Source organism: Petaurus breviceps, unplaced genomic scaffold, assembly GCF_028583685.1.
Source record: "Petaurus breviceps papuanus isolate PSGF00001 unplaced genomic scaffold, PetGlider_PUasm1.0 47, whole genome shotgun sequence".
Taxonomy (NCBI): domain Eukaryota; kingdom Metazoa; phylum Chordata; class Mammalia; order Diprotodontia; family Petauridae; genus Petaurus; species Petaurus breviceps.
In genome coordinates this window covers 7,501,120-7,524,278 of record NW_027186349.1, presented here as the reverse complement: position 1 = coordinate 7,524,278, position 23,159 = coordinate 7,501,120, and the positions used below count along the sequence as shown (strand labels likewise).

The following is a 23,159-nucleotide window of genomic DNA, read 5'->3' as shown; positions in this document are numbered from 1 at the left end:
GAAGAAGAAGAAGAAGAAGAAGAAGAAGAAGAAGAAGAAGAAGAAGACACAGTACTCCATGAGCAATTCAGAATCGTGGAAGCACAAAGGAAATGTGAACTGCAGAATTCCACTCTAAATGCTGTGATAGACCACTTATACCCTATTTGTGCTAGTGACTTCTGAATTAATATTGGAGTGATCAGCCAGAGCCGAACATACAGTACCCTAACTACAACACTGTGATATTGTCATATTTGAAATTGAAGAATTAACAGCAACAATATGTGTTAAAGGAGATACCAAGATTTATATAACATAATCCCTGTTCTGGTAGAAATTCCAACAATTGTAGTCAGTCTGTTCAAAAAGCATAGACATCCTTCCAGATAATGACAATTCCAGACAATAGGTAACAGCATCAAAACTATGTTGGTGATGTCACATCTCAACAGTCTGTCTCACATCTTAGAATTTTTGACCATGGGTTTTATTTGACCTTAGGGGTGGTTGATTATTCAACAAGGAATAATATACCCATCACTGTACTTTTGTACTAACCCCTAGTGAAACAATCACAAAAGGAAACTATCAGTGCCCTCAAGTAACTTGTATTCTAAGTGAGAAAAACTATATGTTTATAACACACATATGTGTGTACACATATATACATGCACATATAGTATGTATACACACACACATATATATATATATTATATCTATCTATACAGATACAAAATAGATACAATGTATAAGCAAAGGTACTAGTAGCTATGCAGTTGTGGAATCAGGAAAGTACTTCTTGAGGAAGTAATATTCAAGTGATGGAGAATTAACAGGGAAACTGAGAATGAATCTTAGTTTTATCACTAACTATGGTGGTGAAAATGATCAGTTTGCTTATGTTTGGACTTCGGTTTCATCATCTATAAAATAAAGGTTTAAACTAGATGCCATCTACAATCCATTCTACGTCTAACTTTCTTCAAGAAAGTGTAGACACATACAAAATCCACATTGACCATTTAGTCTTGATTTTTCTCATCATCACAATTTCTCTGAAGCTTTATATAATGATTCCTTCCATTAGCATTTAAAAATAAGAGACTTGCTTGATATAAAAAAAAACATAGAACTAATACTATTTTTATCTCAGATGATTCTATGATATGCTTTAAGATCATATTTCCCAATTAGGTTTAAAAAGGAAGATATAAAAAGAATCAGAATAGAGGTCTATTAATAAGGGCATTTACAAAGACTGTAGAGAAAAGGGCAACTATGTGTTTTCCCTTTAAAACAAACATAAATGAGCTTCATAGATAAGGGAGATTGATTATCCACAATAAAGTCAGTATATGTGAAAAGGCATTAGAAAAGCCTTACTACCCCGTTTAACTGTCAAGCAAAATCTTTGTGTTAGTTTAGAAGAAGATAAGCTCAATAGCTACATTTCAAGCTAAGCAGGGCAAAGTAAAACCATAATTCTGAAAAATGGAGTCCAGCAAAGAAAACCCCTCTCACCTGCTTTTTCATTTAGGTGTAGAAAATGGATGTCTGTCAGCAAACCTGGCATATATAAACACTGATGGGATTAATAAAAAGTGTATATATTCCATATTAGATTGACCATGGTGATTGTAACACATGCAAGAAGGTATGAATACTGCCCATCATCTGCTGAGCATTTTTAGCTAAATGTTCCCCCAATGCCTCAAGTTCAATATATACAGACCTTAATGTTCCATCTTCTCATCCATCTCTCTTACTCTTTGTAACTTCTCTAATTCTCTTACTGGAAAGAAGGAAGGAAGGAAGGAAGGAAGGAAGGAAGAAAGGAAGGAAGGAAGGAAGGAAGGAAGGAAGGAAGGAAGGAAGGAAGGAAGGAAGGAAGGAAGGAAGGAAGGAAGGAAGGAAGGAAGAAAGGAAGGAAGGAAAGAAGGAAGGAAGGAAATAAGTAGGAAGGAAGGAAGGAAGGAAGGAAGGAAGGAAGGAAGGAAGGAAAAAGTAGGAAGGAAAGAAGGAAGGAAGGAAGGTAGGAAGGAAAAGGGGGGAGGAGAGAAAGAAACAAACTGATGACAGGAAACATTTCAGTCATTGATAATGCTCCCTATTCAATGCATTTTATTGGCTGAACATTCGATAATATTAGGTGCTATATATTTGTAGTATAAGGATCTGTGATCTCTATTCATGAGATACAATGATCTTTTAGCTTGTAAGTCCAACCTCCAGGTCATGTTCTGCTAGGCAGTTGGTATGTGCTACATTTTTATAGACATCAGTTATGTCTTATATGGTTTCTTCTTTTTACTTACAGAGTCTATGTTGATCATGAAGTCCAAACTCCTTAAATATAACTTCTATAATTTCTGGTGGCAAAAATCCTGTATTATCATAATAAACTCTTATTTCCATAGATAAATTCCTACGCATCAGTCATTTTATGATTTTATTTTTTTACATAATTTTGGTTGATTTCATACAGATGTTACCTATGAAAATTTTGATTTAACTATTGGAATTTATCTGTTTCATAGACTCTCTCAGGATAAACCTCTTTTGCCTGCATTTGACAATTTAGTAATATTTACTTATTTTCAGTCTTTACTATCAATCAGAGAAGTGCTATTTGCTTGCTGCATAAGTATTAATATGCTTTTAGCTTTTTATTTGTGTTCTAAGACCTGAGAAATTTTATCCATTTTCTTTGTCATCTTTTTTTTGAGGAAAAAGTTCTTATCTTTCCTTTGTTGCAATTTAATATAATATGGTTTACTTTTTGGCTACAATATTTTACAAATCACTTATGTGATTTGTTGTTATTATTTATTACTATTGCATTATTTATTTATTTATTCATAGTACAGCTTCAAAACAGTAGGTTACAACTGCTTTTATGTAAATATTAATTGCATTGGTAGTGGGTTGGATTTTGAGAAGTTTGAGTAGTGATTTTTGTCACTATTATAGGAAGTTAAAATAAAGAATGAGGAGAAAATAATATTCTGGTGGATGGGTGTGTTCATAAGTTAGAAGAAAACAATTTTGACAGGAAGGGGAAGAAGTATAGAAGCATATATAAAAATAAGATATGGAATAAACTTTAATCCTTCACAGCACAGCACATGAAGGAAAAAAAATAGAACAATCTTATCACTACATTAGAGATTCAACAAGTCAACTCTATTTAAAAGATTCATGCTAGCTACCCAAGAAAAGTATCATAAGGAAAACAATCAAATTTTGAAGACATTAGGTACATAATTTCCTTTAATGAAAAATGTTTGTTCAAAAGGCATTGATAACATTTATGTTACAACTGCCTCATCCTAAACTGAGACCAACTGATAAAAATTGGTAAATAACTGGAAATAGCTTTTACCTTATGTTTCAGTCCTTTAATAGCATTAAATTGTGCCTGAAGTCAATCAGAAGATGACTAAAGATTTTACTTCATTTAGGAATTAAAAAACAATTGAATCATGGTCAAACACTAAACTAGAAAGGAATTGCTACTAGTTCAGTGTGATATTACTTAACTTTTCATTGTAAAGGTACTAAAGTTTCCATATGAATGTGTGTATGCATACATACATACAACAACTTTTTACCACTTGATCTTTTTGAGTGCAATTTCCCAGTTGTTGACTGGGAAACAAAACTTGTCCTCAAATCCTGTTTGACATGAAATGTCCTCATTTCACCAATCCATCTTTTACACATTTCATTTGCTGATGGACCTTTTTAAAAAGAAAATAAGTAGAAAGCTCTGACACCAGTCCTTCAAGAAGTTCTTGCTCTCATATTCTTACTGTAGTACCCTCTGGTAGGACCAATATTGATCAACAAGTATCATTCAAGGGGCAGCCAGGTAGCACAGCGAGTAAGAGCACCGGCTCCAGTGTTGAGAAGACCTGGAGATCGAATCCCGGGCTCAGACACTTAGCACCCACCCAGAAACACCTGGCCGTGTAACCTTGAGCAAGTTACTTAAACCCAATTGCTTAGGGGCGGCCAGGTGGCTCAGCGAGTAAGAGCACCGGCTCCAGTGTCGGGATGACCTGGATCAAATCTGGGCTCAGATACTCAGCACCACACCCAGAAATAATAACTGGTCGTGTAACCTTGAGCAAGTTACTTAACCCTAATTGCTTAAAAAAATATATCATTCAATATTGTACATACTTAGAATTTTTTGGGGGGATACTAATAGTTCAGATTCTTTTTTTACTTCCTAGATTCTAGAATTGCAGTTATTACAATATCCCTTTCAAAAACACATACTTATATTTTTCTGTTTGTAATAACAATATCAGCCCAGTACATGTAAAATTTTGCAAAATGATTTGCTCATATGACTTTGTGGGGTAGGGAGGTAGTTGTAATGGTAATAGTAATTTGAAGATCTTCCCTGCCTATTAATAGACTAAAGGGAATCTGAAGACCTTCCCTGCTTTTGAAAATCTTCCCTGCCCCCTAATAGGATGAATGTAATCACATGGAACCTGTGGTGGGAGAAGTTTGATAAAGGGTGGAACAGAGCCCACAGGAAGCTAGAAGTCAGAACAGTTAGAGTTGGAGGGAGAAGAGAACAACACCCAGGCACACAACTAAGCTTGTGAGTGTTAGTTTGTGGGAAGGCTAATGGATGATGTGACTCCTTGATCTTTTATGTCTTATTGACTTATTTGCGACTGTGACAGATTTGACTTTCTGATGTTGGGATTTGGTTTTCTGGTGTCTGAAAAAAATGTTTTGCTTCTGTCTTCTATATGGAGAGCCTGTTATATCTTATGATTGAGCACTATGTTAGCATATTCACAGTCACCATTAGAGCTGTGAATATTGCATTAGCACTACCAGTAGTGCAATTTTATTTTTCACATTCTCAACTTAAGTGATTTGCCCATATTTACTATACACGTATTCTATATTTACTTAAATATGTAGCATTTTTCCCCCTTGGGTAGAAGGTACACTTTTTTTGTTTGTTTGTTTGTTTTGCTTTTTGGAGGGGGAAGGTAGGGCAATTGGGGTTAAGTGACTTTCCCAAGGTCATGTGGCTAGATTTGTGTTAAGTGTCTGAGGCCAGATTTGAACTCATGTCCTACTGACTCCAGGGCCGGTGCTCTATTCACTGTGCCACCTAGCCAACCCAAAGGTACACTTCTTAATCTTTGTCTTTACATGGCCAATATCAAGGACAGTTCCAATCACACAGTAGGTGCTGAATATTTAATATTTTTTGATTTATTTCTCATTTGTAACTTGAATTCCCCTGATCAAGCATAGCACCTTAAACCTCACTTGTAGACTTATTGTATGTTTTTCCCCATTAATGTTAATCTATAGTTATTCCATTTATTGATAAATATTGCACAATTATATGTGCATCAAATTCCACTGCACTCCCCAAAGTCAGATTGTAAGATCCATGAGGTAAGGGCTGTCTTAATTATTTTTATATATTTCTTGGTGTATTGTGAATAGTGTTTCTTAATACATGGTTAAAACACAAATGAACCCTGTACTGTAAATTTATCCTTTTAAATCATGTCATAGACAAAGTCAACTTTTCTTAAGATCATATTAATTAAGTTCCTAAATCACTCATTCTATCAAGAAATATTTGTTAAGTTCCACTATGTGCCAGATAACCAGTTTGGGAGCCAGCAGATTGGGGGTTTCTTTCAGTAAAAAATTCTGGGTCATCCTACTAGGGAGCAACTGTGAAACCAGATTCAAGGGGGAGGGACAAGCAATTTACCTGACTACATGATATGAAGCCATTTTACCAAAGAAGGAGAAACTTTTACAGCCTCAATAATGGGATTATAGGAAGTCATGGTTGGAAGGCCAAATTCTCTAATGAACACATAACTACATATATATGCATACATGCATATGCATATGCACACACATACACATGTACATGCACAACACATGTGTACATATGTATAAAATTTATGATCCATAGTTTTCCTTTTATCTTTCAGTTAGATTTATCAAAAACTGAGAGATATTGAAATTTCTCATTTCTATTGTGTTGTTTTGTCTATCCTCTTGAAGCTCAGATGATGTTTCCTTTATAATTTTGATGCTAAGTCATTTGGAACATATATTTTTATTATTGATATTGCTTTTTTCTGTGATTCTTTTTTGCATTATATAATTTAATTGTCTATACATTTTATTTTTTAATGTTTTTGCTTTCTCTTATAGTTATAATGACCCCATTGTATCAGTGTATAATTTCAAACAGGGGAAAATTAATGATGGTGATAGAAAATCATTGTAAAGGGAAACTGGCTTAACAGACCTAATGTACCCTTCTTCTTCCACTGAATGAAAAATTTTAACATCAGAAGATAATAGTAAGACACGAGTAAGACCATCTTTGTACCTAGCAGAGGTGGGGTAGACAAGTAGCTCATGGGAAGTGTTGAAGGTGTGAATGGTCTTGCTGGCACATAATAAGCACTTAATAATTGCTTGTTGACTGACTTATTTGAGGAAAACCAATTTTTGGCAAAAGTGAGAAAAGTATGAGTAATGAATATTTTACTGGGGCCATCAGCTTTCTATGGCACATGGGAAAGGCCTAGTATAGGGGCCCATTTGGGAGAGTAAGGGGAGAACTGGATAGATAACTAAATGGAAAAGAAGGTCCCCAAGCAGTGGAATGGTGAATATCAGTGCTGCCATTATCATTATCATCATCTCCATCAGAATGTCTGCTACCTGCTACTAGAATTGATCCAAAGATGTTATCACTGACCCTACAGAAGATGTTTGAATCTAAATATTTTTATTCAATTACCAAAAAAGCAGAGTTTTTATTGTTGTTGTTTTGTTTTTTAATGATTAATTTCCCAAATATTGAAAGAACTGACAGCAGGATAGCAAATTGTCCCAACATCATTATACTTATTTGAACTTCATTGAATATGAGAAGAGCTAGATAATAAAAAGAATAGCTGGAATTTATATAAAGCATTAAGGTTTCTAATGCACTTAGCATAAGTCATCTTAATTGAATCTCATAGTAGCCCTATGTAGGTGCTGTCATTACCCTAATTTTACAGATGAGAAAACTGAAATTTAAAAAAGAAAGAAAAAAAAAGATTAAGTGATTTGCAGAAATTTACACAGCTTTTTTTTTGTTTGTTTGAAGCAGGATTGAAACCTAAGCTTTCCTCATTCCAAGGCCACCATTCTTTCTCCCTGATCACCTTAATCTCAAGAAGGAAAATGTGGAAAGCAGCAGAAAGAGAGGCAAAATGGGTTGGCAAATGAGAGTCAGGGTAGCAATAAAGCTGCAGAATCTAATCATTTTCAGAAGACAAAGGGAAAAAAATTCATAACCAAACTCTGCAATATAGATTCTTAGCCATTTTTGTGTCAAAGTAGGGCAGAAGGTGGAATATTCTTTCCTCCCTATGGCCACCTTTCTCCTTTAAACATTAGCATCTCTTCCTTTTTAGTTCATGTTATTCATATCTACCACCCAATCAAAATCCTAGTAGCTATTATCTCTAGACACCCAGTCACTCATTTAATGAATTTGGTATGTGGATCACAATTTTCCTCTCCTCTTCAATTCCTGTCCTCATAAAAGAGGATTCAGCAAATAGACTGACTTTCCTTCAAATATCCTAACCACTTACTTCCTCAACCTTCTCCATTCCCATAAACTACTCTTCTGTCCCACCTCTGTCACATAAAAAAGATGGTCATACACTTGGTTTTGCCAAATGTGCCACATCTATGTTAATAAATTCTAAAATTCCCTCATCCAACCACATTCTACTGTTCTTTCACCTCTCCTTCTGCCTTCCTTACAAAACAGTGACACTAACATCTAGGCTGCTCCATGATCAAGACAATCTACCTCTTGGTTCCCAAAATTTTCTTGGGCTGTTCCCAGCGTTTGGAAAACTCTTCCTCCTCTCATCCAAATACTGATTTCTCTGACTTCATTTAAATCCTAACTAAAAACCCACCTTCTACAGCGCTCATTTGCCTTAATTCTTTTCCCTTTCCTCTGTTAATTATTTCCTAGTTATTTTGTATAGGACTTGCTTTGTATTTATTTGTTTATTTGTTTCTTGAAGGCAGGGACTGTATTTTGCCTCTTTTAGTATCCGTAGTACTTATCACCAGTGCCTGGCACATAGTAGGACATAACAAATATTTATTGATTGATTTATGGACCACTGTGGCAATCTAGTGAATCCTATGAAATTTCACAGTATAATACTTTAAATATATAAAATAAAATACATCGGATTGATTGCAAGGAAAATCAATTATGTTTAAATGAAATTACCAAAATTTTTAAGACCATCGATTCTAGGTTAAGCACTTTTGCCTTACTGCCATTTTCCAGTCACTTCTCTATTAACATCTTTACTTTTCCCTTTGTTTGAAATATATTCCTTCTAAATATATGATCCTCTGCAGCAGGGGTGGGAAACTATTCTGAATGATGTTTTGGCATGGAAGGAGTTATATAAGCCCTCCTTTTAGGAAATGTGGAAATTTCTTAATAATTAGTCAAAGCCAGAAGTCAATTTATATTATAAGGCCCAAAGCAAAATTTGGCAAAGCTCCCTCTATCTCATACTAAGATGTTTGATCCAAGAAATGTCCTCCCAATGTTTCTTGGGTATCCCTCTCATTTCTCAGCCTATCAGATATTGCCAAGAAGGCTTAAGTGGCAGCTATACCTGTAAGCAGAGTTCACCTTTTATATAGGTTTAAGGCCATTTCTCATTGCTTGGAGCTGTGGATGAAGATATATGCATGTAGATTTAATGATGGAGTGGACAGCTTGGCAGAGCAGCACAGCTTGTGTGGGGGAGGCCTTGATTTCAAAGCCAGGCTGCTCAAGTAGGGAAAATGACAAAAGGGTTGGGTGGGTGGGACCAAATTGTGAAATCTAAGTTCAAGGGATATATTATTTTGTAAAAGAAATGAAATAATTTATTTAAAGCAGGAAAATAAAATTTGTAATATGAAATTAAGTCCGATATTATAGAAAAATTTAAGGTGTGTAAATAAATGAAATTAGATGAATGATGAGAAAGTATTTAGCAGTTCAGGGGATATTTCACTTACAGTGTCTGGTTCAGGATATTGTCAGCATTGTTAAAATCTATTCTCTAGAAAGAGGTGAGAGACAGTGTTTTAGGCAATTCTGGAATCTTCAGAAATTATAGAATTGATCATCTTAACAACTAAGAATATCCCAGATCATTTCCATTCTGGTTTGAAATTTCTATTAAAATATGATGACTTAGACTTGGGATATGGCTATATATGACTGTCTGGTCTCAGGGGAAGATAGGTGGCACAATGGATAGAGTGCTTTGTTTAGATTTACAAACTCTCAAATTCAAATCTTACCTCAAATATTTATGTGTGACTCTTGGCAAATCAATCAATATCTTTCTTCCTCAGAGTATTCAACTGTAAAATGAGGATTAAAATAGCACTTAACCTCTCATGGTTGTTGTAAGGATAAATAATATATTTTCTCATAAAGTGCTATATGAATGCTAGTAGTTACATAATTTAAGTACATTTATTTGTATTTATTATTTTTAAATGTAATTGTTCAGTTGGTCAGGGATGTCTCACCCTCCATACCCCATATGGAGTCTTTTTGGCAAAGAAACTGAAATGGTTTGTCATTTCCTTCTCCAGTTGTCCCTATGTAACAGTTGAAGAAACTGAGGCAAACAGAAGTTAAGTTATTACCCAGGGTCACACATCTAGTAAGTGTCTGAGGCCAGATTTTTACCCAGGTCTTCCTAACTTCAGGCCAAGCACTCTATCCACTGTGCCACCTAGCTTTACCTTTTAAATATCATAGAGTCTCCTAATAACTTATGAGAAAGTTGTAGGAAAAGAAAAAAAAATATCATATATATGTATATAATGGATATGTATGTATCCTACTTTCTTTAATCACTTGTTAAATATTTGTATCATAATTACATTAACATTTTTTATTTTATATTTGTGTGGTTTTTCTTTTCTCAGACCTTAAATTACCGTGAAAGGGAAAGTTCATCTTCACATATTTTATATAAACACATCGTAGAATATTTGCATTTTGTTCATGTCTTTACAACTTAAAATGTAAACTCTTTGAGGTCAGGAACCAAGTCTTTCTCATATAAATATAGTGTGAAGAATTTATATAACTTAACAGATTATTTTCCTCTTGAAAGATAGAAAACACATGTATTTCTATGACACTACTATTTATATATAGTCAATGATTCTTAACACCTTGTTTTTATGTATTAAATGAAGGCACTGGAGTGTAGTGTGCTATAAAGAACATTGGATTTGGACATAGGAACTGGGTTAAACTCTTCTTTTATTATTTTCTTTATAGGTGGCCATGAATAAGTAACTTGAAGTATCTAGGCCTCCGTTCGCTCAACAAAAAAGCGAGGGGCTGAACTAAATGATCTCCAAGGTGCCTTCTTCTTCTTGTTCTAAATTCCATGATCCTATGAATAATCTTTGAACCATTCCTTTCCTTCAGTTACATATGCAGTCAGCCATTCTGTCTTACAGACATTTCCTTTGAAAAGTTTCCTATTTTTTTTTTTTTTTTGCATAGCCCTGTAAATTTCATTGAAGTTAATGAATGCAGGGATATTATGAAGAATTATCTAATTGACAGGGATGTGATTAAGCCAATTGGCTCCAATTCCACGAAGGCCAATAAAAAAACAATGGCAGAAGAAGTTCTATGTCTGATTATGACTAGAAGGAATTAGGGCAACACGACTGATTGTCATTCAATCAGCCTTAAAACTCACATGCTTGTCTGCATCTTTTGAGAGTGGTAAGTTACATTCATGTTCCTTGTTTAGATGTTCCTTTCATCTATCTCCAAAGCTCATTATGTAGCCTTGGGATATGGACTTTACTTCTTTTCTCAAACCCTTTTTCTATACTTGAAAAGTCTGTTAAAGAATGACTATTTCCAATATTGGGAATCTCTGATCTCTACTCTGTGGTCTCTGATACTCTCTCACCTCCACTCATTTCATTGTTCTTCACTCTAACTCTCTATCTATCTGGAACTATTCTATTGCAATTTACTTCTCAGTTCAGTTCAATTCAATTTAACCAGTAAACACATTATTATTATTAAACACTTGTGGCTTTAAATCCACCCATTATTTTCAAGACACTGTGGTAAGTGCTAGACAAAAACAAAACAAAAAAAAAAAACAATTCTTCATGGAGCTTACATTCTAGTGGGGAAAGTTATATAAGTAGCATGTAAACAAATTATTATGTACAAAGACAGTTAAATAGGAAGAGAGTACCAAGAGCTGGTGAGACCAGGAGAGGCTTCATGGAGGTGGTCACCTGAGTAAAACTTTGAAGGAAGAAAACAGTTTCTTAGAGGTAGAAATGAAAAAAAAAAAGAGTTCATGCCAAGCTTAGATAATAACTTGTATAGATGTATAGAACTAAGGGGATAACGAATCAAGTCTGGGTAATAGCTATTCCAATAAGACATTTCAGTAAAACAAAAAATGCAAAGAGGAAAATAGTTTGAAATGAATTTTGCAAGGTGCATGGAAACAAGATTGTTGAAGATTTTCGTTACATGCCAGGACAAACTGTTTTGAATCCTACATGCAATGAGGAGTCACAGAAATTTTTTTTAGCATGAGTAACATGATCATACCTGCATTCTTCTCTTGAATGTGCTTTAATTTCAGTATCCCAGAAACAGGTAAGCTGTGTATATCCCGTCATCGGGACACTAAAAGTCCTATGAGGTGTTTGGGGAAATGTCCTTTCTCTGATGCTATTGAATTTAATCTTCAGGGACTAGTTACAGCATGTCTACACATGCATGAAAAAGGCTGATTATCTGGTTTTGGGGGAAGTCATGATGAAATGTATTAGGGAGCAGCTTCATCTGCATTTTATAATTGACAAAATTGAGGCAGAAAGCAGTTATGTGACATGTCCAAGGTCATAAAGATCCAGCACTCAATCCATTGTACTACTTAGATGCCTCCTCATAATAGAAAGGTATGTGGCAGGTATGTGGAAGATGGACTGCAAAGGAGAGGGAGATGCTAAAAGTAGAGAGTAAAATTAGGAAGGTATTGTAACATATCAGAAATCTCTTTATAAAACCTGAACTAAGATGATCATAGGATAAAAAGTTAGAGAAGGTTCAGTCCTTCCAGTGAATCGTTCCTAGCACAGTCTTTTTCTAACTCCAGCCCTGTCACTAATCAGGGACCAACCCACATAGGCCCTTGTAGAGTGCTCTGTTTTGTCCTTAATCCTACTGTTGCCACACTTGATTAAGCTATAATCTCCCCAAATCTGTATTACTTCAACATGTTCTATGACTAGCCTCTTCACTCTACTCTACCCTTTATGTTGTTGCCAGAACTTTCTAATTAAACATTTTCTCACATCAGTTTTTTTGTTCAAAAACTTCTCTTACTTCCACATAGCATTCAGATTAGATCCCTTACAGGCTTAATAAGCCTTGCAAAGTCCTCTCCTAGAACTCCCCTAGCCACAAATGCTTCTTTACTTAGATTGACCTCATAGTCCCATGAGCCTTCTAGCCTATATAGTAAGCAGAGCACTGAGGGCTATGACATGCATCACTGAAGAATCATGGCTCAGGAGAGGCCCCTGTTCTCTCTCCCAGACATACACAAAGCCAAAGAAGGACTCAATCCATGGGTTTATCCCAGCATGCTTCTTTCTGTAGCTTGTTCCATAAGTGAGGTAGGAGAGATGTGAAGAAGAGAAGAGGAGAATTCCACCTAATGATGCAAGAAAAAAAGATGAAATAATATAATCCAGGTTTGAAAGCACTTAGGTGAAGCATTGTAGCATAGTAATCCTAAAATAAAATTAAACAGCTTTGCTTTGACTCATGTTTGTGTAATATTTCATTCATTTGCATTTTTTTCCTCCTGAGCAGGTGGTATGAGAACATTATTCAAAGGATTTAATAGCTGTTGCAAAATATAATTCCTTGTTTTCTATGAAACTCACACACATGAATATACACATGCATGATCTTTAGTACAACTGAGCTTAATTTAACTGTAATAAAAGAGTTATCTCATACATTTCAGGATGGAGTGAATTTGACTAAGTGATTGGCAATTTTAACAATCACATAACCTTCATTTTAAAGACTGGTTAATACTATGGGTATGGGAGAAATTGAGAAAAAGAATATTAGAAATGTTATTTTTAATGATAGCAGGTACATTACATAATAAATCTCTATTATTCCTTTATTAATTCTTGCCTATGGAATTTATTTTGGGTCAGAGAAATAATAGAAGTGTCACTTATTGAAAAATCTGAAATCCATAGAAAATCTCTGGTGGAGACTAAAACTACCTATAAATACAAAATACAATGAGGAAAAGGAACCAATACTTGAATAATGCAAATCAAATCAATACATATTTATTTCCTATTATATGCTGGGCAATATGTTAGGTCTTGAAAACACTTGGCCTAAGCTTAGTATCCACTATATGAATGGAAAAAAATATAATGTTTTACCCCTATATTTTATTAGAATATGTTTATTACTATTCTATACTAAGCAAAATGGGACTAACAAATAGAAATATAATATGTTTGACTCATTTAGCTCTTCTTGTTTCTCCATCTTTAAAATGGAATGATATTAATTTCCCCGCCTAGGTCATCATATTAATTTGAAGTTTCAAATTTTATGACTCACATGTACTTTGCAAAGTATATACTATACTATGTACATATATATATATATATCATGTGAACATACATATTTTAATACATTTTTGTCATTTCAGGAAAATAATACCAAGGTAATTTATCTTGTTTAATTTTAGTAATCACCTTTAGGTACTTAAATAGGAATAATATCAACTGTTAATTAACTTCTAAGAGATAGTAGAAAGAAGTAGCTAAAATCAAAATTAACTGGAATAATGCAATAAACAAACATTCTGACTGAAGATAGTTACTAAGATACAGAAATTAGAATTGTTGGTTGATGTAATTAATAATAATCACAACTGCCATTTATGTAATATCCAGTTTTTCAAAATATTTCATAGGTGTCTTCTCTGTTGAGCCTTACTACAAAATTCTAAGGTCAATTCTGCAGTTTTTTTAAAAAGTATTTATTTACTTTTAGTCTGCAGCATTCAGTTCCACAATCCCTTGAGTTTCATATTGTCTCCCCTTCACTCTCTTCCTCCTCCCCCCTCCATGGCGGCATGCAATCAAATATAGGATCTACAAATACCTTCGCATTAAACCTTAGTCCAGTTGTAAAGAAGGGTTATAACCAATGGAGGGAACAATGAGAAAGAAGGAACAAAACAAAACACAAAAGGGAGAGAACAAGTACTTTGCTTCAGTCTGCATTCAGTCTCTGTAGTGCTTTCTCTGGATGTGGATATCCCTTTCCATCGTGAGTCTTTTGGAGTTTTCTTCCTACCTTGTATTGCTGAGAGGAACTCAGTCTATCAAAGTTAATTGTCACAGTACGATGTATCCGTAATTGTGTACAAAGTTCTCCTGGTTCTGCTCTCCTCACTCAGCATCTGTTTATATAAGTCTCTCCAGGTCATCATGAAGCCTGTCTGCCCCTCGTTTATTATAGCACAATAGTATTCCATTACATTCATATATCACAATTTGTTTAGCTTTTCCCCAATTGATGGGCATCCCCTTGATTTCCAATTCTTTGCCACCACAAAAGAGCTTCTATAATAAATATTTTTGTACATATGGCTCCTCAATTCTGCAGTTATTAATACCCCATTATTGCAGAGAAAGAAAAAGACTTGCTCCTGGTCACAAAGCTGGTGTCAGAAGCAAGATTTGAACTTGTGTCTCTCTGACTCCAATTCCAAAATGTTAACTTCTATACCATGCTTTATGCTTAATGTTTTTAGAATTTTTCCACTTTTTATGAGATCCATGTAGCAAAGTACATATGGAAAAGTAGTGATGGGGGAGATAGGTTATGAAAAGCATTGGTGGTCAAACAGAAGATTTTATATTTAATTTTAGGGGTAATAGGGAGCCACCAAGTTTATTGAGCAGGAAGAGTGACATGACTAGATTTGTACTTTTAGAAAATCTCTCTGGTGTCTGACTGGATTATTGTAATAAAAACACTACTTATGCTGTTAGAGGCTATATCCTAAGACCCTCCAAATGCACATTTAGCTCACTCTCTGGTTTCACTCTTTCAATTCACATTGGAAAAGCATATTTGTAACACAGAAGGTAGACTAATCCTCTGACAATCTAGCTGTAATTGTGGGGGTTGTAGTTTTCTAGCACTCTTTCTCTAAAGGGCCAAGTCACTGTGTATCCCAATATCAATCAACCAGATGACATCATTTAGTTTTTACAAGAGGGTTATTTGCTGTGAAGGTATCCCCAGGACAGAAATTTTAAAATGTGCTGCAACCTCAGGGGGTAATCTCCCTTCTGCACACACCTGGCCCCTTAGGGTGCACAGAGGTAATGGAGCCATGTGTTCAGTCAACTCATTGTTTTGAGAACTCAACTTGTGACACATGGTTCTAGGAGTTCTTTTCTCCCCTATTTGAGACCCCAACAAGTTTTCATTGGAGCAAGCCATCTGTGATAATTGAGGTGTATCTCTTCTCAACTAGGCTGGGTCTTTGCAGGGCACATTCTCTTTTCTGATAGGTTGATCTGATGGTAGGAAATATGTTAGGTTTCGAAAACATTTGGCCTAAGCTTAGCATATGCTATATGAATGGAAAAAAATAGAATGTTTTACCCCAGTATTTTATTAGAATATATTTATGGAGGTCACTAATTTGCTATGGTAGCTCTTCACAGTACTCAGCTATTTCTTCTCTGGGTTCCAGTTGACACTGGGATGTCTGCTACTTTGGACTGACCTCCCAGTCTCAATAACTGCCCAGATTTGCCCCTCTCAATATACTCAACACAAGTTAAGTCAGGAAAGACATAAGATCACAAAAGACAGAGAGGTACCATGTATTTGCAGACTGGAGGCCACATAGGAGAGAGGGCAACTGTTGCCCCTCTCTTTTCGAGAATCTAAAGGCCTTCTAAATGTAAAGTTCTGCCTTGCTTGCCACCAGGAAGAAAAAGTGCAAAAATATTTGAAGGAAGGGTTGTTCAATCCTTTGTTCAATTCCATCTCTCCCAAATCCTACATTGTTATGGCTCTTCATCCAGTCAGAAGACCCTTTGTCACCCAACAGAAGCAGCCTTGGTCATTCATAGTCAGAATTAACCTCACTAAACTTCCACATGCTAGATGGAACTGGGAAGGGAATATCATGCATGCTCTCAGGACTGGGCCCTCATTGATTGGCCATTCCCCCTATTACACATAGGAGGTGAGTTTTCCTTTAACCTGTCCTCAATATTTAATGGACTCAAGTTGCTAAGGCTTAGTCCACTGTTGTAGCTTCTTGATCACCTGAGTATAAAAACTGCCAGTATATTAAGAGCTAGTGCTCTTGCCCTCCAGCAACATGACAAACTTTAGCCCAAGCAATCTACATCTGGTTCAATCAAGGCTATGTCCTGTGTTTCCTTCTCTGAAAGTCATTTCCATGCTATGGCTGAGCAAACTTCCTTTTGATGATTGTTGAATGCAATATAGAGTATCTCATTCATTCTAATCTTGAACCTAAGTTATCAGAATGTCCTCTATAGGTCCTATAAATTGTAAGTCATCCTTGAATCTTGAATTGCTCTCTTGGGACACTGCTCATTTTAATCAGTTGTTTAGTCTTGTTTCTTCATCTCCACAGCTTATCTTTCATCCTTCCACTATCTATATTCATATAGCTAGCCCCAAGTACAAACCTTCCTTTTTTATTAAATAGTATTTTATTTTTCCCCAGGTTCATGTCAAGAAAATTTCTAGCATTCTTTTTAACAAGATTTGGAGTATCAAATTTTTCTGCCTCCCCTCTCCTCTTTTGAAAATGGCAGGGGATTTGATATATTTTATATATGTGCTCTCATGTAAAAAATATTTCCACATTAGTCACAGCTGAGGAAAAAGAAACAGATAGAAAAAAAAACATCAAAAGAATAAGTGAAAAAAATTATTTGATCTGCATTCAGAGTCCATCAGTTTTTACGTAGATAGCATTTTCCTTTGTGAGTCCTTTCTACTGTTCTTGAATCATTGTGTTGCTGAGAAGGTATAATGCCAATGCAATATTCACAGTGCCCACAGCATCTATGAATATGCTAGTATAGTTGTGAATCACAAAATGTAACAGACTCTCCACATGGAAGACAGAATCAAAACATTTGTTCAAACACTAGAAAGACAAATCCCAACACCAAAAAACCAAATTCATTATAGCACCCAAGAAGTTGGTATACATAACCAATTCAGTGGGCACTAACATTCCCAAGCCTTCCCTCTATCAGACCTTCAAAACTAAACAGCCCCCCTTAAGCAAAAATGCCCCTCTCTCACTCACACTAGCTGCTCTGTCTCCATTCTGCTTGCTCCCAGCTGTTCTGGCTCTTCTGCTCCTTCCTGCTCTATCCTTTCTGTTCCATCCTTTCAGGAAGCTCCTCCCCACCTTGGGCTCCAAGTGATTACATTTAGCCTATTAAGGGGCAGGGAAGATCTTCAAATTCTCATTACCAATACAAAGGATTTGAATCATTCATAGTTAAACATCAAACAATGTTGCTGATACTGTGTACGATATTCCTTTTGTTCTGTTCATTTCACTTTGCACCAGTTCTTACAAGTCTTTCCAGGTTTTTCTAAAATCTGCCTGTTCATCATTTCTTATTGTACTATAGCATTCCATCATATTCACATGCCACAGCTTGTTCAGCCATTCTCCAATTGTTCGGCATCCCCTCAATTTCCAATATTTTGTCACTATAAAATGGGCTGCTATGTATCTTCAGAAAATCTTCAGAATAGTTGGATCAGTTCACAACTTCTCTAGCAATACATTAGTGTCCCAACTTTCCCACATCCTTTCCAACATTTGTCATTTTCCTTTTTTCTCATGTTACCTGAGCTGATAGGTGTGAGGTAGTACTCAGAATTGTTTTAACTTACATTTCTTTAATTAAAAGTTATCTAGAGCACTTCATCATATGACTATAGACAGCTTTGATTTCTTCATCTGAAAACTGAAGTCCTCATTCATTCTTGACTCAGCATCTGCTACAGTCTCCTATTGCTCTTCCTGATCTTAGTGTCTCCTACTCTAATCTGCACTCCACACTGTCGTCAAAAAAAATCTTCTTAAAGCACATATGACCATGTCGTCCTTCTGATCAAAAACTTTCAATGTCTAAAGTATTATTTCTAGGAAAAAATAAAACTATTCAATTGACATTTAAAACTCTTTACAATTTTTATTCCAGCTTACCTTTTGAAATTTATCAGACAAGTATCCTATGTTAGGACTAAGAAAATCTACTTTTTATTTTCCAAACTTGTCACTCTCTCTCCTACTTCTGTAACTTTTTATAAACTGTTAATCGTGACTTTGAGAATTCCTAGCTTTCTTTTCTTAATCACTCTTCTTGTAAGTACCCTTCCTCTCTTCATTTTATCTGTTGACAGACTATTCCTCCTAATGCTTTTTTTTGGGGGGGGGGTTATTTAATTTGTTTTGCCTTTGTATCCCCAGTACTTACCATACTGCCTTATAAAAGCAAAGGACTTAAATCTGTTTAATTGGATTGACTTTAATTAGTACCTACAAGATGATCCTAAAGGGTGAATTCCTTCCCCGTTCCCAATTCATATGTAACCCATAGTCCGACACATAACCCTCTCCAATGAGGGTACCTTTTCTATTTCTTTCCAAAGAAGCAAAATTTCCTGACCTTCAAAATTGGGTGCTTGTGGCCCCATCTGAGTAAATAATTCTCAGCTTGAGCAAGGCCATTTTCATCTGAACAAAGAAGGATTTGGCCAACACCAGTGACTCTTCTGTTCCCCAGGTCATGTTGAAACTTAACTCCTTCAGGGACAGGGATTTTACTAAGTAGCATTGTTTGTTTAAGGGTTTATTTAAGGAATAGGTGTTATAGTTTAAATACTTAATGTGATTGATGTTATGATCTTGATCGTACAACTTCATTTACCCTCCTGTCTATGTCAGTGAAATTCATTCATTTTACCTGCTGACTTTGAGAGGTCATTTAAAATTATTTCTTAAATGATCACAGAAGTTGTGTGTACATATGTGTGCGTGTGTGTGTATGTGTGATAAGCTATTTTTGCACAATGTTCATTTCCCTCAAGCATTTTATTTTGGATAAAATCAAGGATTTAGTTTAAGTTAAAATGCATCAGCATGCTGATTGAGAATATCATAGTGTTAAACCATGTCTAATAAGAAAGATTATACTTCTTTTATTTTAATATTTTTTCAAGGACTAATTTTATACAGAATTTTACATATATTTGAAAATAATTTTATTTTGTGCATAATGGTTCATTTTTGCATAATCCAAATGCATGGATAAATTGCTGTTATTTGAAACAAAATTTAAACTGTGACCAGAATTAATGCAAATGGCTACAATATTATAGATATCTTTTATACAAATGAGGGTTTAAAAAATGTTTCAAGAATGAAAAATGGATAGGAAAAGTCTATATACAGAGTCTTTTAATACAGACTCCATAATTATCAAGTTGAGAATTCTATTTTCTTTCTACCTTTCTTATTTCTGTTAGGGACCTTGTTATCTTTCTTTTCAGCAAGATACAGAGCCCCCAAATTATCCTTAACTATGCTCATTCTTTCACCCTTCATATGTAATCAGTTACCAAGTCTTTTACATCATACTTATATAGAATATCTTGCCAATCTTTATCTTTACTTATATAGACACAAGCTTAATTCAGGTTCCCATTAGTTCTTCTCTCTCTCTCTCTCTCTCTCTCTCTCTCTCTCTCTCTCTCTCTCTCCCTCTCTCTCTCCCTCTCTCTCTCTCTCCATATCTATATATATATATGCTTATTTTTTTTTTTGCTTTTTGGAGGGGGGAAGGCAGGGTAATTGGGGTTAAGTGACTGCTCAAGGTCATGCAGGTAGTAAGTGTTAAGTGTCTGAGGATGGATTTCCTTGTCTATATATTGAAATAGCCTCTGAGTTGTTCTCTCTACCTCCAGACTTTACCTTTGCAAATCCATCCTCCACCTAACTGGAAAATTTGTATTTCTAAAACACTAGTACAAACATTTCAATCCTCTTTTTAGAAGCTCTAGTAGTCCTTTATTGCTAATAGGATAAAATATATGAAGTCCTCTAGCTTTAAAAGCCCTTCCCAACCTGATTCTGGTCTCCCTTTTTAGGTTTATTGAACATTCCTCTTCACGTATTCTACTTTTCAAACAACATGGTCCCTTTGACATTTCCCTTTATATATAACTTGACACTAACCCTTTCCCCCACCTGAACTCTAAGCCTTGGTACAGTTTGTCCCACATGCCCTTTACAGAAGGTTTAATTTCCTTCAAAGATTATCTCGTGTTACTTCTTGCAAGTGTTCAATTATTGGAACTTTTACTGGGAATTATTTCTTAAACATATTGTAGCTAATTTTCAATGTTCATGTCATTTCTTCCTAATAGAATGTAAGTTATTGTGAGCAAGGACTATTGTTTTCTATCTTTGTATTCTCAAAAGATAGAACTGATACCTAAATAACACTTTAATACATTGAATTGAATTGAAACAGGAGATAAGAGTTTCAATGAATAGAATAGAGGAAAGAAAATTTAGGAAGAAGGGGAAAGTAAGTGTTGCTAACAAAAAATCTTCAGAGGAAACACAATTTATTAGAACTGAGAAAGTGTTAATGGATTTTAAACTTCTGGTATTATTATTTAGCAATTAAGGAGTCATTAATAACTCTGTAGAGAGAAATACAGTTATCCCTTCCATGGTACAAGGGTTAAGGATATGGCAACCCCTCACCCCATCTGGAAAATCCACATAAATTCTTTTGGCTCTCCCTTTGTACCAGTGAAGGAGTCTAAATTATTATATTATTAAAAGATAAAATATTTTGATATTATGGAATACTATATATGTATTTTATGCATTTCTGAATTTTTAAACTTTTTTCTGTGTCATATGTTGGCCTTTGCATGTTGTCTGAGGCTTCTGTAAACCTCCCCCCACCAAAAATTTCTATTTAATTTCTTATTCTGACTCACATTGTAGAGAAACTGCAACGGGTAAAGTCATGATGTGGAAGGGATAATTTTATCAGCCTAATGGTGAAATCAGAAACTAGATTGCAAGGCACTGAAAAGTGGCTGGTACATGAGAAAGTGGAGACATTGAGGGGAATCTTATAGTTACAGCAGTACAGTTTATTTACGTGTATTTATATAATAGTAATTTATATAGTGATCATTATAGTTCATTTACATTTCAATAATAAATTGGATAAAAAACATACCATGGTTCAATATAAAAAATGAGAGAGATACTGAATAAATTATGCTAAAACTAGAAGAATTTGGAATCAGATGAATGACTTTTTTCTAAGAATAGGCCTTAATGGTTCAATAGCAACTTGGATAGGTTAAGGAAGCAAAAAGGAGTATGATACATGCCTCTGTGATGCTACAATTACTTGGACAAAAACATAGGTTTCATGCTTAATACATCTGTAGATGACAATGCCAATTAACATGTGGGAAGACAGTGTCAGACTCCTAAAAGAATATCATAGGGACAGCTAGGTGGCGCAGCGAATAGAACACTGGCCCTGGAGTCAGTTCAAATCTGGCCTCAGACACTTGACACTTAACTAGCTGTGTGACCTTGGGCAAGTCACTTAATCCCAATTGTCCTGCCTTCCCCCCTAAAAAAAAGAACTTAATAAAATAAGATGTTGCGCCTGATTCCATAAGGAAAAAAAAATCATAAGCATAAAAGTAAAATTTATACTAGAGTTAAAAAATCAATGTCACACATACAAAATGGGGAAGTAATATCTATGTAAGAGTTCCTTGGGAAAAGATTTAGAAGTTTTTGGTATATTGCAAACATCTGAAAAACAACAGTTATAGTGAAGCAAAAAAAAAATTGATGTGATCTTAAATTTGATTATTAAATAAAGGAATAGTGTTCAGAAAGAGAGGTGATCATCAGGCTGTGCTCTGCTCTGATCCAGCCATGTCTAGCATGATGTATATAGTTTTGGCAGCAAATTTGAAGAAGGGCATTAATAGGCTGGAGAGTATTTAGGTGACTAGAATGTGGAAGGCTTCAAGATCCTGCTATAGTAAGGTTAATTGAAGAGATTGATATATTTAGCTGTCCCAAAAGAATATTTAAGAGGAAGTAGGAACACAATTGTTGTTTTTAAGCATTTGAAGGACTTCCTTGTATACAACAGGTTAGAACTGATTAACCCTCAAAAGGCTGAACCAGTAAGAAAAGGTAAAAGTTACAAGGAGACAGATAGCAGCTAAATGCAAAACAGATAGGCAGGCAGATAGATAGATAGATAGATAGATAGATAGATAGATAGATAGATAGATAGATAGATAGATAGATAGATAGATAGAGAGATAGAGAGATAGATAGATATAAAGGGTAGGTGATCCATAATGTAAAGAATATTATATTTGAACCCATGAGATCTAGGTTCAAAAGAAATCTCAAAGTAAAATTTGTTGTAGAGGAATTGTTGTTCTGACCTAGATAGCAGCAGATGTCTATGTGATTCTCTAAACTGTTTTCTTATCTACAAAACACTTACAATGGACAAGATAGTATACTAGGCACTATGAGGAATATAAGGATGAATAAAACATGAACTTAGTCCTCAAATTGCTCATAAACTTATATATATATATATATATATATATATATATATATATTCTCTGCTTTTGTTTAGATCATTTATGACTTTCACTGAAAAAAGTGAAGTAAAAAATTTCTTCCATCTAAAATAGTCTTGAAGGGACACTAGATAATGAAGAAATTTTGAGAATGCACAAATGCAGTAAAGATTTTTCATTTTTCTTTTGTGAGTCAGGCTGCATTTATATCCTTCCTTCCTTCCTTCCTTCCTTCCTTCCTTCCTTCCTTCCTTCCTTCCTT

At 34.9% G+C, this 23,159-nt stretch overlaps 1 long non-coding RNA gene across 2 annotated transcripts in view; it reads right to left on the bottom strand.

Annotated features, from left to right (window-relative positions):
- LOC138171768 (uncharacterized) overlaps nucleotides 1-11,849 on the bottom strand; it is a 106,086-nt gene extending 94,237 nt beyond the window's left edge. The window contains exons 1-2 of one of the 2 annotated variants that reach the window (XR_011170964.1): nucleotides 11,708-11,849; nucleotides 9,103-9,146 (exon numbers count right to left, since the gene is read on the bottom strand). This is a non-coding gene — a long non-coding RNA (uncharacterized lncRNA). The remainder of the gene's footprint in view (nucleotides 1-9,102; nucleotides 9,147-11,707) is intronic. The other variant, XR_011170963.1, reaches the window with a different exon arrangement.
- Between the last annotated feature and the right edge of the window lie 11,310 nt (nucleotides 11,850-23,159).